Here is a 15539-nt window from a genome sequence, read left to right on the forward strand (position 1 = left end):
TAAAGCTGCTGCGATAGTCTAATCCTTCAGTTCAGTCCTGCCACAGTTTGTCTCTGCCACTGACCCACAAGTCCTTGGTATTGGCGTATGGCTCCTGAGACTTGTAGGTGGGCCCCTCTTCCAGGCCGTGCACCTCGGGTCCTCTGTTGAGGGATGACTGTGCTATGTCACAGGTGAGTGCCGTCCCCCCAGGGCAGTTCTGGGCTGCTGGGCTGTGTAGGGAGGCTCCCAGTCTGCTGAAATGATGGCTGAATGGGGCTTTGTTAATTCACACTGCTCTACCTTCCCAACTCTGGTACAATCAGCTGAGGTTGCAGGGAAGGCTAATGTCCAAGCCCAGTTTTGTGGTGTGTGCCTGTTATTTGAAGCACTTCCGTCACACTGGGTTGTCTGGGGCAGTTCTGGGGTATGGGGCTGGCGATGGGCAGGAGTGTTTCCTGTCCACCAGGATGATGGCTGTGAGCGGACACCCCCCTTTTCTTGGGAAGTTGTGGTGTTTAGTGAATTTTCTCAGCCCCTGGGTTATTGCATTTTGTCTCAGATCTCTCCTAGTTCTGCTCTTGACTTGACCTGCCCAAATTGCAAGTCTTTGAAGCTTTCTGTATTGGGCTTCTTAGAGTAATTGTTTTAGAAAAAGAAAAAAGGATTTAAAAAAAAAAAAAAAAAAAAAAAAAAAAACGCCCCTCCTCAGAGATCTAATGGGTTATTGAAATGCTAAGAGACAAAGCAACCAGGGCCATTAAGGAAAGGTCCACAGGGCAGAGAGATCAGCTTTTCTTCGGGATTTGCATATGCGCCTCAGGGCCTGAGCTCAGGCCTGAGCTCTGCCCTTCCCCTTTCTTTGTTCACCAGAACTCCAAAAATCCTCCGCTTTTATTTTGGAGTTTTTCGTGTTGTTTTTTTTCTATGCCTGTCTCCTCTCTGCTGGGCTGGCTGCTCTCAGATTCCCTGGTGTCTGGTCTCCGTCTATCTATGGTTGGAGTTTGGATCAGCAGAATGAGTTTCCGATAAGGGCTGCCACTGCAGTTCTCCCTTCTCCTTCCCGGAGCTGACAGCCCTTCCTCCCACGGGACTGAGCCTGGCAGGGAGGGGCGCGGGTCCCCTGGCTGCAAAAACTTACAGATTTCGCTGATCTCAGCAGTTCCACGTTTTCATGAGTGTTGTATGAAGTATGCCCAAAGTCAGATTGCTCTGTGGTGTCCAGTCCACGCAGTTCCTGGCTTTCTACCTACTTTCCTGGAGGAGTAACTAAAACATACAGCTCACCAGTCTGCCATCTTGCCCCGCCCAGAAAATTAATAGACTTTTATGATGAAAAGTTCAGGGGCTAACCTGGCTCTGGGCACAACTGGGTAAAGAAGTTCTAATCACACCATACTGAACATTCTTTCTCCACCCATTGTCTCCACTTCTCTCCAACTTGGGTTCACTCTCAGGCTCCATTTGCCATGGTGCCCTGGGGTTTACAATACCTTCAGTTGGCCATCCCCACAGGAAGGGTTTCTCTTTCTCAGAAGTCCCAACAGAATCTGGGTCAAGTTTTGCTGGAATGACTCAGGTCATGTGCCCATTCCTGGAGCCGATCACTGTGGGCAGGGAATGGAACCCATGCTAGTTGGTCAGGCCTGGGTCCCTTGGCTATCTCTGGAGGGACAGGGTGTCAGCCCAGCCCTCAAAGCCCTGGACTTGGTGTGACAGAGAATTAATTCCCCACAGGGAACTCAAGGTGCTGCTATCAGAAGAGGAAAGAGTCTGGGCTGTTTGACATGAGAAATACCCATTATATCCTCATGGACCAAAAATGCTAAATTGTGATATTTTTTCCTTTATATTTTCTAAATGTTCTACAAACAGACATTTTTACAGTGAAAAGCCAGTAAGTCTTTTTAAAGTTCTCAGAAAATAAAGCCTCTTTAAAAGTCTGTATTACCCCTCTATTGAGGGGATTCTTGTTCAGATCAAGAGAATGTTTCAAACGTCCAAAATCTCTTCTTTCTCCCAACATTTTCTGTCACCATAACTATCTCCAGTTAATCTGGCTTCTTCCGGGGTCTCATTTTGTCATCTTCTCTGACTTTGCCACTCCCCGTGACTCTGAGGGTCCCTCAAAGAGCTCTAAATATTTAACATATCAGTTCATCTTTAAAATAGTGATATGTTGGTTTTATTTCAAATTTCAAGGTGACAATATCTTACTTTAAAAAGACACACCCTGACTGGATTAGATTTAAATGCGTTTTTTAAAACCCCCAACTTATGAGAATTCCTGAAAGGAGTTTCGTGCATAATTCTGAGACTTTCTTTCACGTATTATATGTGATATTCCAGACTAGCTTATTTCCGTGAGCTGACGTGATATGCCTCACTGTGGGGACAACTGAAGAGTGCCTTTCTGGTGGTTCAGGGATAGGAATTATGCCTAAATGGAAGCACTGAGAGTAGCATCAGCTGTCCCAGGACATTAAGGTCTATTGCATATGTGTAGGCATCCATAAAATGGAGATTCTTCACAGAACAGATCCCAAAGCTCTGGTCTCCCTGTCAGATTGCAACAAGCAATTTATGCTCTAAAGGTGGTTTTATTAAGCTTAGAGAAATCTATCTTGTGTGGTATTCCCAGGGTGCTGGCTTTAGAAAACCACTTTTCTCTGATAATTTTAAACTAAATTACTGAAATAACAACAACTGCAATGGCTAATCCTTATGTAACACCAACTATGATGTGCCAGGCAGTGTCCTCTATCCTTATCTAAAGCAACTCACGAATCCTTGCAACAACCCTCTGAGTAAGTACCATTGCTCTCCCCATCTTACAGATGAGGAAACGGAGCCACATGGAAATTATGTAACTTGCCTGAGAGCACACTTTTAAAGAGAGACAGAATCAGGGTCCAAGTGTAGACTGCCCGACTCTATAGTTGAGCTTCAGTTGTTCTTCTGTGCTCTTCATGGAAGAAGAAAAGATTCCACATTGTGGTTCAGCTGCATTTGCCAGCTCTTGAGAGAGACAGTCAGGATGTCCAGAGAGACACATGCACCTCACTGGACTATACTTCAGAGCTGTGCTTCCCAAATTTGTTCATTAGCACATTACTCAAAAAAAAAAAAAAAAAGATAAAAGAAGAAAGCATTCCTTGGTCAAATGAGGTAAACAAAACCAAACACATTTATGTTCTACAGGATGTCTCAGAGTCTATAACAGTTTCAAGTGCATTATAAAATTATAAAATCCCACAGGGAGAATATTATGGATGGTGTTTCCCAAAGTTAGATGGCACAGAGCCCTTTGTGCATAGGTGGTCTTATGGATCCAGTCCTCTGAGCACAGGCTTAGACAGATGACCACAAGTGTCCCTTTTGCTTCTCTTTCCGCCCCAGGATGGTTTGGAACACTTCCAAACAAATCCTCCCTGTGAGTCCATTCCTGCGTCAGCCCCTTAGGCACAGGCCCCAGCTCACTCAGAGCTGACTGCAGAGTGGATTCCAGGAATCTGTCCGATTCTTGCCACAGGCCTGCTTCCTGGCCTTCCCCCAGGGAGATCACGGTCGTCTGAGGGGTGACTCGTTTTTTTTTTTTTTTTTTTTTTTTGTTAGCTATAGGTTTTTTTTTTTTAATTTTTATTTTGAAATAAATTCAAACTTACAGTAACAGTTGCAAAAATAATACAAACCCCATACACAGAACTCCAGCATGTCCCAACCCCCCTCCACCGATACCCCGATCTACCAACTTTAATATTTTGGATGACTCCGTTTTAAGCCACAGCCAGTGACTGTGTGGGAATGAAAAAATAAAGAAATTTTATGCTAGAGGAAACCAAGAAACAATTGACCCATCAGGAAGGAAATGCAGAAAATAAAAATGGGATGGTGTTACCAAAAGGTTGTATTTATGCAACAAATGTTTGCTGAGTGTTCCCACCCCTGTGGAGACTGTGGTGAACACGGTCTGGTCATCCAAATGGAAAATTTTCTATCTGTGCCTCAGTTTCTCCATTTGAGTAATAGGGACAGAAAATAATGCCTTAAAGGGATTCTATCAAAAACATGTCAATTTTTAAAGTATGAAGAATTTTGGAGGCAGAGAGATACCACATGGAATCAAGGAAGTTTTTTTTTCCTTTTCTTCTCTTTTTTAAGGAAAAGAAGAACATAAATAAAATAAAATTCTCAGGGAAAAAAAACAACTCCAAAACTAAAAAAAAAAAAAAAATAGCAGCAAATCTAAGAAAACAGACAAAGAAATGGTAAAAAGAGCCAAAGTGAAAAGAATAGACTGTTGGAGAAGAGCAGAATGGACTATTAAAATATGGAGTGCAGGTATTGAAAAACAAACGAATAGAATTAGATAAATTTAAAACAATCTACTACAAAAGATGAATCAGCAAGTCTATTTTCAGCAACTGCCATAAGAAGCAGGTAGGGGCTGTGTCTTATTTATTTTAGAACCCCACTGCTTGCACAGATTAGGGCCCCAGAAAATACTTGTGAAGATGAATGAATGATTTAGGCCCATGGCAGAGAGGCAGTAGCCCTTCTGCTACGATCTAATGTAAGGCTGAGCCTCTCCAGCTTTCTTCACTGACGCTAGCATTTCGTGTCACGTGCTTTACTATTCTTGCTGCTTCCTACACTTTATTTTGCAAAAAATCTAGAACCCTGATAATTTGGCAGTGGGATATGGAGTATCTATTGTTATTAATAAACAACTGAAATTACAACTTACTAAGCACTTAATTTTTCTAACATTAACTCAAATTTGCCTAAGTGAAGATATCTAGAGACTTTTGTAGAATTTTATTATTTTAAATTGACTTTTTATTTTAAAATGTATGCATGCTCATGTTTTAAAGATTGAAGTAACAGAAAAGTAAATGAATAAAAAGTAAAAATCCCTTTTTCCCTGATATCTACTCCATATAGGTAACCACCATGAACATTATATAAAAATATATAATTTTATACAAATAGTATCATCCTAAACATACCACTCTGTAACTTGATTTATTTATTAACTGTATCTTAGATACTTTCCCATGTCAGTGCATTTAGAAAGTTTTTGGTTTTTTTTGTAGACCAGTATAATGTATTTCATGGTATATTTAGTCACTCTGCTATTGATGGACATTTAGATTAGCCCTTATATTTTTGTAAAATAAAAATTATTTGAGCAGGAATTTTCCTTTCTTCGAGAATGGGTAACTAGGGTCCAAGGCTGAGAGCAAAGTGGTGCAAAGTTCTCCATATCCCATAAAGAGAGAGGGCAAGGCGCGCTCAACAATTGGATTCGATGCTTCCCTCGAGGCCCCTTAAAAGATGGCCCAGTTTTGCTAAACTCAACCATTGCTCACTCTATATGAGCAGAACTTGGGGAGGAGAGTGAGAGAATCATCCAGAGCCATTGCCTGGTTAGGAGTTCTGAGGCATGGCCCCTTTTTTAGCCAAATGGGTTTGCTCCCAGAGAACCATGGGTAAAGACTCAAGAATTCTTTCCCCCAGGGATGCTGGTGTCTCACTGCCCAGTTGGATGTCTCCTCAGCCCATGGGCCTGTGGGTCACCCCTGGAAAAGAATATGAGAGTGAAGGAGTAGCAGTGGGGTTGCAGGTACAACACTTCTTGGAGAGGAGGGTGGTGGGGTGCCCTGTTGGTCACTGACCCCACAGTCACTAGTGGACTTGAGCCATGTGCAGTGCTCCACCTGAGGTGAAAAGGCCCTAGCAAGAGGCAGGGCCAGGAGCTGAGGACAGAATGAAGACTGTGGATCACCTGCTCTCGAAAAGAGGACAGTGGGGAGAACCCATGAGTCCTCAAGGAGCTCAAACAAGTATCCACCAGAGGGAGGGGGTGATAAAGAACTGACCCCCAACACCCAAGGGCATACTGGGAAGAGTGAAAGAAGTCTCTGCCTCTCCACCACCCACCCACCCCCATCTGCCTCCTCCCATCCACCCAGCCCCTTCCCAGGTGAGAGAAATGGAAGAGCTCTCCCTGTCCCAAGTTCCCCAAGGCTCAGCTTTAGCTAGTGTGAGACAGGAAAGTGAAAGCATGAGCTTTTAGGATGAGAAATTAGTGGTTTTAAACTGGATTGGGTTTTAATAACTGAAAGTGACAAGGTAACACTAAAAAGGGAGATTCAACATAGCACAGTTAGGAATTGCAGCGATTAGAGAAAATTTAAACTATTTCACATTTGTCACATCAGACTGACACCTCCTCCCCTGATCAAAAACAAAAACACATCACAAACCAATATATTTTGCACTAAACATCTTTTTACACATACCTTGGAGTATATCTGTGAGTTTTCTGCACTATATATTCCTATAATTGGAATAGCATTTCAAGGGGTATCTGCTCTTAAAATTTTGATAAATGCAGCCAAAAACTAGACCTCAATTTACACTTACACAAGTACATTTGGGGGTGCCACTTGTGCAAAATACTAAAGCGGCCCAATTTTTTAAACATATTAAGACAAGCCTTCTGAATGCTGTAGCCCTGACTGACGTCTTGACTGAAATCCATGAGACCCTGAGCCAGAACCACCCAGCCTAGCTGCTCTTGAATTCCTGACCCACAGAAACAATAAGTTACCCCCAATGGTTGTTGTTCTAAGCTACTAAACTTTAAGATAATTTTTACATAGCAATGGCTAGCTAATACATTCCTCAATCCAGTGAACATCTCTGCCTACCACCCAAACCTGCAAACTAACATTCATTCTTACTTTCCCTTCTTTCCACCTCACTACCATTTCTTCCCAGTCCAGTTGATCACCCAGTCCTGCCAAATCACCTTGTCATCTCCTCTCCATTCTCATAGCTCATGCCTGAGCTCACGTCCTCTTGACCTTTCTCTCACTACTCATCCCCTCCAAAACCACTAGCTGAATATCCTTCTAAATCTCAACCTTATGTCACCGTCTTGCTTAAACCCTTTCAACGATTTCCCCCTGCCCTGAGGAAAGAGTTGCTTCTCCAGAGCATGGCTCATGAAACCTCCATCACCAGACCCAGCCCCAGACTCAAGCCTCCTCTCTCGCACTGTCTCTTATCCCCGCTTGCCCACTTAGCCCTGCTAATCTTGCTTGTCCTATACAATGTAGTTTAGACATCTCAGGTACTGGATCTTTCGCCTCTCTCCCCCAAGCCACACAGCTGGGTCAGCTTCCACGGCTCCTTGTGCCCACCTGAAATGGATATGTTTAAGGTATTTACAGTTGCCTACCTATAATTTGTGTGCTCACCACTAGCCCGCCCTCTCCACAAAGCTCCCTGAGGGCAGGCGCTCCCAATGCTTAGCACAGATTAGTAAATAACTGTTGAACAAACAAACACTCTTGTTTAGAGACGTGTGTATGTCCTACTCTTCCAGTAAAGTGTTCCTCATAAGGTCTCTCCACATGTTGGAACTTGACCATCAAAATTCTTCTCCAACAAATTATTTTCAATAATGAATTAGGCTTTTCTTCAAAACATAATTTAAGAATACTAGGTGACTATTACAGAAGTGATATTTATAAAGAAGCAATTATTCTGAAAATAATTAGGTAAAGGCCACCCAGTGTCAGAATTGACTGTGCCTTCTCCCTCAACAATAAAATCTCCTCTTTGATCTTAGTAGGAGCAACTGTAAGGCGATTTGGCTGAGCAAGGTTCTTATGAAGCGAGAGGGAAGAGAAGGGACAATTGTTGTTCTTCAGAATTTGAAGACAGATTTTTTTTTTTATTCAATTTTTTTGAGATATCTTCCCATACCATGCAGTCATACAAAGCATACAATCAATTGTTCATGGTACCATTATATTGTTGTGTGTTCATCTCCAAAACTAATTTTTGAACATTTTCATTGCCACACACACAAAAATAATAAGAATAAAAATTAAAGTGAAAAAGAACAATTAAAGTAAAAAAGAACACTGATGATTTTTTTTTTTTTTTTTTTTGGCCCCCATTTTTCTGCTCATCCATCCACACACTGGACAAAGTGGAGTGTGATCCACATGGCTTTCCCAATCACATTGTCACCCCTCATAAGCTAGATTGCTATACAATTGTCTTCAAGATTCAGGGGTTCTGGGTTATAGTTTGATGGTTTCAGGTATTTACTGCTAGCTATTCCAATTCATTAGAACCTAAAAAGGGTTGTCTATATTGTGTGTAACAGTGCCCACCAGAGTGACCTCTCAGCTCCCTTTGGAATCTCTCAGACACTGAAACTTATTTCATTTCCTTTCACATCCCCCTTTTGGTCAAGAAGATGTTCTTCATCCCATGATGCCACATCCAGAGTCCTCCCCGGGAGTCATATTCTACATTGCCAAGGGAATTCACTCCCCTGGGTGTCAGATCCCACGTAGGGGGGGAGGGCAGTGATTTCACCTGCCAAGTTGGCTTAGCTAGAGAGAGAGGGCCACATCTGAGCAACAAAGAGGCATTCGGGAGGAGGCTCTTAGGCACAATTGTAAGCAGACCTAGGCTCTCCTTTGCAGTAACAGTTGAAGACAGATTCTTCTATGCCAGGGGCAGCAGCTTCTGTGAGATACTACAGAAGGCTACTGCAAACCCGACCACCCCCCACTTCACAAGCTCAGCAATTCCTGGAGCTTATCCTTTCGGACTCCTAGACTTCTAGATGCCTCCAACCTGCCTCCCTGCCAAAACTTCTTGCCCCAAGGAAATAAACTCACAAAGGTTTCTTGTTAGCCCATGGCAGGGGGACAATACCGTGGCTGCACTGGATTAATTTTACCTCTTTCCTTGAAGTAGTGCAGGAATTAGGAGGGAACCCAAAAGCCCTGGACAATCTGGTACCAGAAATATTAACAATTGAGGCCTATGTAGATATTCTTTCAACTGCTGGTCAAGCCGTTTATATTTTCCAATCCATAGGGCATGATGTAGGGCTTGAGTCTTTAATTTCTCTACAACAGGAGTCAGCAAAGTTTTTCTGTAAAAGGTCAGACAGTAAATATTTTTAACTTTGTGGACAATACAACTAACTACTCAGTGCAACTACTCTGTTGCAACTACTCAACTCTGTCATTGTAGCACAAAAACAGCCCTAGATGATAGGTAAATGAATGGGTGTGACTTTGTTCCAGTAAAACTTTTATGAACAAAAATAGGCAGCAGACTGGATTTGGCTTACAGGCCATGGTTTGCTGGCCTCTGCTCTAGAGTAAGACAACTTGAATAAAATTTCATTTTCTTGAAGTTGGGCCTGCTTCCAAATGCTCACTCACATGGCTGTTGGAATTTCTTCCTTGGTGGATCTGTACAGGAAGCCTCAGTTCCTTGCTACATACACCTCTCCATAGGGTTTCTTGAGTGTCCTTATGACATGGCAGCAGGCTTCCCTCAGAGTAAGTGGTCCAAGAAAGTGCAAGGAGGAAGCCACATGCCTTAGAGGCCCAGTCCTGGAAGTCACACACCATCACTTGCACCTTTTTCTTTAGAACCAAGTCACTAAGTTCAGTCAACACTTAAAGGGAGGGGAATTGGGCTTCACCTTTTGAAGGAAGTGTCAAAACTTTGTGGTTTTTTAAAACCACCACAGAGAATGTAGGTAGTTGATCTGTGGAGATGAAGGATGTTGGATTTGTTTTGTACAAGATGAGTTTGAGAGGCCTGTGAGTAATCCAAGTTGTGAACTGTAAATTCATCTCATAAATAAGTTCATGTGGATTTTAGAACTGTAACCTGTCCCTCCCCAGTATGACATTATGCCATCTAATTTAATCTTTTCAAAACAAATAAATCTATTAGGTTGTAAAGAAAATATTTAAAAAAAGAAAAAAAAAAAAGGACATATACCCTCAGGCAAGAAGTTGATATCTCTGTGCATCCCTGTTCACAACCAAGGATTTCATTATTATGTAAAAAGCAAAATAGTTTGATTGGTATTTAGGCTTTCTTTCTGTTCCTGCTTAGTGTTCCTCAACTCTAGTGTTCATAAGATTTACCATACAGGATTTTATGCTCAAAACCATGAATTCTAGAATTCAGTGGTAATTCAAGGAATTTTTCAAGGGTCATTTGGACTGCAAGTGATTTTTGCTGCCTACAGATTTTTAGATTCCAACTCTGGGTGAGGAAGCTGCCTTGTAACCCTATCCTCTGAGAACCCAAGAACAGATGGCTGAGGTTTGTGGGATGTTGCTAATCCCCTACAGAAGGTGGTTTGTGGGTGAATGCCCAGGGCTTGTCTTCTATTTTCCCTATTCTCACCTCCTTCCTTTACCTCCTCTCAGCAAACTGGCTCCCAGGACAACTCTTCCTGCCAGATCAGAGTGCTTGTCTGTTCTAGGGCACGAGGCACAGCTGGGTAGTTGTTGCCCAGAACCTGATTTAACCTGATTTAACCAGCGTGAACCCAGCTTCCTGTTGTGGGACCAGGGCTTACATCCTTTGTCATTGGTATTGGCTTGATTAAGCTGAGTGTGAAACCCAGTCCAACCTCAGTCTTGCCTCCCAGTCTTGAGTAATTTGATAAGTGCTCTAGGGTTCACAGAGTGGCATATCCTTTTAGCATAAATTGTGCCACCTGCTTTATCAGACAAGAATCCTGAAGTAGCAAATCTCCAACCACTGGGCTTTAAGGGGCTAACTGATGTTCTTAACAAAGGAAGCCAAGCACCTCATGAGAGGTTTTGTTTGCTTTTTCTTTTTTCATTTGGTTTCTATTTCTAGAGAAAGCAACTTTATCAGTAGAGCATATCTTACTTAACTAAAAGGAAGCCAGGAGAATTTTAGAAACTCTTAAGTAAAGGAACTTTCTCTTTATCGTAATCAGTTTCCTAAAATAGATCAGCATAACCTTCTGATATTTTTGTAAAGAACTATTAGCTTCGTGGCTTGACCTCTACCCTACTTTTTATGGAATGAAATTTTTTAGTGGCCCATCTTGTAAGAATGAATATTCTGAAAAGGCTTTCTTCCTGCTGCTAAATGTATGTACATGCCTATCAGGAAACAGACCGTCTAGAAATGGTGTGTGTGTGTGTGTGTGTGTGTGTTTGTGTGTGTGTGCGTGCCAATTCTTTGTTCACTGCTTATTTCCTATGAAAAAGATCCTGATCCCAGGCAAGGCTAATCCAACAACAACAATTAAAGTCCTACAAATACAGAAATGCTGAAAGGGTGTAAACTGGGCTTAACTTTGTTCTTGACCTAAAGGCAAAGGGTATATTTAACAGTGTTCTAAAGGTTTTTGTGTTTAAAGCCCTTCACTTTCTATGGTGTCAGAACTGTCACGCTGCTGCAATTAGCCTTCTTTTTTAAGAAGTGTAAGCACCCGAAACACAAAGTGTGCTAATGTACATTGGGATAGATTCTCAAATTGGAGAATTCCATTCAAGTCACTGGTCCCCATTGGAAACAGAGGGGTGGTACTCAGGATCATTAGAGGTTGTGCACAGAGTTCGTATGAATAGCATCGAATCAAATAGAGCATGGTTCTTTTTCTAACTTCCTGGGTTGATGTGAATGAAACCTTAGCTAACTCCATCCATCTTAATTTCTAGTATCTGAGTTTAAAATAGTTTTTTTTTAATTGGTGAAGTTGTGGGTTTGCTGAACAGCCATGCATAAAATACAGGATTCCCATACACCACCCCATCACCAATACCTTGCATTATGGTAGAACATTTGTTACAATTAATGATAGCATATTTTTAAAATTGTACTATTAATTAAAGTCCATGGTTTAACTTTGGGCTCACTGTTTGTGTAGTATAGTTCCATGTATTTTTTTAAAAATGTTTATTCTGTTACCATATTTTATATCTAATATCTGAACTTAAGGCTATCTATTTTCTTGTCGGAACTACTTTAGCTGCTTTTACAAGTTTTGATATGTGGTGCTTTAGTTCAGTTATTTAGAAATGTGTTTTTCAGTTTCTAAGCTGTTGTTTTGTGACCAATTTCTAGGTAAATGTCCCTGAGGCCAGAGGTTATGGTCCATAAGATATTGATTTTTTGGTATTTTATGAGACAGGCTGTATGGTCAGTTCTCGTAAGTTTGAAAAATTGTGTATTTTTATTGAGTGCTTCCCAAGGGCAAAAGATAGAGTTTTCCTCATTCCCTTTTCATGAAGGGGACAGAGCTTTAAGGTCCAAGCCCTTATTTAGGATTTCAGGCCCAGCCCTTTGTTCCAGCATGTGGAGGTCACTTCTCTTGTGGGTCTCTAGGGCCTGTGTCCAGTCCCAAAACCCTATGGGCTATCCTTTCATTGGCTTCCTCTAATAACTCTTCGTTCCTACCACCTGGGGATTTCCATTGTTCTGTCAAGCTCTGAGATGTATTATTTTTGGGGTGTTCCGTCTTATGAAGCACTTCCTTATATTTGTAATGATGCACTGCATTACCCTGGCCAGGAATAGCTAACACTTGCCAATCTTTCTTTTTGAACAAAAAGAGAAACCCTCAGAGTGAGAGCCCAGGGATCTCTACCTTGAATTTAATGACATTATTTTATTTTTATTATATTTAATTTAATGATCATTCATTTTAGTGTTCCCATATATGCTAGTGTTAAAATTTTTTAAGAATAAATGTCTTTAACTAAAAGAAATCAGTTTAAAGAAAAATGTTAGGTAGATTCTCAGTTGACACATGGTTATGAAAAAAAATCATAAAGTTGACATATTAATACTCAAGTGTATAGAATGGTTTAAAGTATTTGGTGCCCATCTGAGCTTTTGTGCTTATTTTTTTAATTTTTTTTTCTTGCTTTGGCAACCCAGACAAGAAGACATGTACAATCAAACATGAGTCTGAGTTATCCACATTAGGAAATAAAACATTCAGCACAGTGTGAGCCAGCTGTTCTTCAAAACAAACAATAAAAGCTATCTGTACTAGTCAGAATGGCTAGATTATGTTGTGGTAACAAATAACCCCAATATCTCAGGGCAAAACACAGCAAAAGTTCATTTCTTGTTCACACATCCAGTGAGGTTTAGCCAGGGCTCTGCTCTTTGTAGGAACTCAGAACACAGCCCCACAGAGCCACTTCCACAGCCTTCAGGACAGGGAAGAGGATGTGGAACCTCTCGTACTTGCTCCTGGGGTTGTGCCCAGAAGTGCCACCTGCCACTTCCACTTGTATTTTATTGGCCAGAGAAAACCACTTGCCCACCCTAACTACGAGGGGGCAGGAAAGAGCAGTTTTACCCTATGTCCAAAAGGCTGAGAACAGAAATATGTTGTAAAGAGCAATAATAATCGTTAACAGCACCCCGCAGAGAAACTGTAAAGCAGTTCTGGATATGTCCTCTAGATGGAGATGTGTAGCTGGGCATCTTGGCTGGCGTCTGATTGCCATAGTAGGGTCAGACTTTTGTCGCTACAGATGGATAAAGGAAAACACCCACCTTCATGCTGGACCAATTTGTTACCTAGTAGATCCTAAGAGATTGCCATAACTGATCCTAAAACTGCCATCCTGCTCAGTCACCACCTACCCCGTTTGGCCACTGTGTTTCTACAAATATTTATGGGTCTAAAATGTGAATCTGGTTCATGTTGAAGTATATACAGTGAGCACTACTTGGCTTCCCCCTAGATTTGCCAGTACTCTGTTCTGGCTCAGCTTTCCCTCTCTGTCCCTGGGTTTCCCAACATGAAATATCCATGGACTTGTGAGTCCCTCTCCTCTCTGACCACCACCTGATCTCAGCCTTCAGCGTTTCCCTAGTATATGCCGCCACTGGCTTTCCAGCACCTCCTTGACAAGTCTCTACTTTGTATTGAGAAGGAGTATTGAGAAACAAAGGCTCCATTCTCTAATGTCAGTGAGTTCAGAGGCACTTATAGGCCCTTGAGATTTATATGTTACTGAAATTTTCCCTCACTTGGACTAATGCCCAAGTCATAGTAACCGTAATTATGTTTTGTTCAACCATGACACATACTTCAATTAAATCAGTAATCTTGAAGTCATGTTCTAAATAGGGGAATGTAATACCTTAAACTTATGCAATGCTTTGTAATCTCTTATGTGTATTATTTTCCACAGTCACTGGGATGTTGGGTATTTATTATCTCATTTAAAATTACAGAGAGGAAAATAAAATAAAATAAAAAATTACAGAGAGTTTAGCTAAATTTCTCAAGGCTAATTAGCTTGTCAATACTTATAGTGGAATGATAACCTAGAACTATAACCTAGTATCTAGGATTCTTTCAACTATTCCATAATATTGCCCATAACTTATAAACATTAGCAAACCTACAAAAATGTAAGACTGATACGATCTATCTATTTTAAAAACTTCCTTATTTATTTTGAGGTTAAAGCCAGCGTCCAGTGCTCTGCCAGTCAGATAGTGATATGACGCCATTTTATTCTTATTTTTTTTAGGTTGACTCTTAAGTAGAGGACTAGGGAAAATAATTTGCATATGCATTAGGGTATTTCAGCACCTAATTATTTCAGTAATTCAATCATTCACATACTTATTGGGTATTTTCTATGTATCAGGTGTTGGAGTTATAATAGAGAACAAGACAGACATGATCCCTGTCCTCATGAAACTTCAACTCAGATGGAGAAATCAATTATAATAGAGGTTGAAAAGAACTATAATAATAATAAATTTTTTTCTTTCAGTGCTTATATTCAGGCATTTCACATTCTTCCTCTTTTTTTATTGATAAGGAAACTGAGGCACAGAAAGATTAAATAACTTGCCATATGACACCTAGTAAGTGGTAAAACTAAGATTTGAACCCAAATGCTCTTCACAATAGCATTTTGCTACTTTAAAACACTAGAAAATTGATATCAAAGAGAACCCACACAGATTTCCTCAGATGACAAGAAATTCCTGTAAGAAAATTTCAGAAAAACTGAAGCAACATGGAAAACCCAAGTACCCATCCATCTGGGTCTCAAGACTTTCAAAACTGAGGCCTCGCACAGACCTTTCTCTTTGCTCACCACCTCCACCTTCTTGCTGAACAATTTGGTTTGCTCCCATCCAGTATGGGGTGTCTCTGTTTGGCACAGGTTATCTTGTTTCTGCCAATATGTTATTGCCTTTGACTCACCCGCCAATCTCTGGTCCTCTGTTTTGGGCTAGGGCTCAGGATTAGTTTAGAGACCATGAAGGGTGGAAGCCACAGCTAGTGTACATGGAAACTCCACAAAGAGTCTGAAGTTGGTGGGTAAAGGCACAATCACTTACTTCTCCCCAGGGGAGCAGCATCCAGCTATTGGTGGTGGCCGTTGTTTTAATCCCGTCATCCCATCTCCACACGAGAATGAGGCTGGTCTGCTTTTTTTTCTTCTATATCCTCAACACATAGTGGACAATCATTATTTCTTGAATAAATGAAGTAAGTACAGTTATTACTAGAGACATCGAATTTGGTTTTTCATCATCGTGTTCTGTTGGCAGTAAGGGGATTTGACTTGGATTGTGGGAGAAATTGATCACCTAGGGAAGCAAACTCAAAGTGTTTGTTAGACCCAGATTGAGGTGGAGAGAAATCTCAATGAGAAAGGACAGGAGAGACTACATTTAGAACTTTA

The 15539-nt window shown here is 41.2% G+C and overlaps 1 protein-coding gene across 8 annotated transcripts in view; it reads left to right on the forward strand.

Annotated features, from left to right (window-relative positions):
- The window catches only part of PRUNE2 (prune homolog 2 with BCH domain), a 96511-nt gene that overhangs the window by 39570 nt on the left and 41402 nt on the right, over window positions 1–15539 (forward strand). The window lies entirely within an intron of this gene.

The sequence above is a fragment of the Choloepus didactylus genome, chromosome 10, assembly GCF_015220235.1.
Source record: "Choloepus didactylus isolate mChoDid1 chromosome 10, mChoDid1.pri, whole genome shotgun sequence".
Taxonomy (NCBI): domain Eukaryota; kingdom Metazoa; phylum Chordata; class Mammalia; order Pilosa; family Megalonychidae; genus Choloepus; species Choloepus didactylus.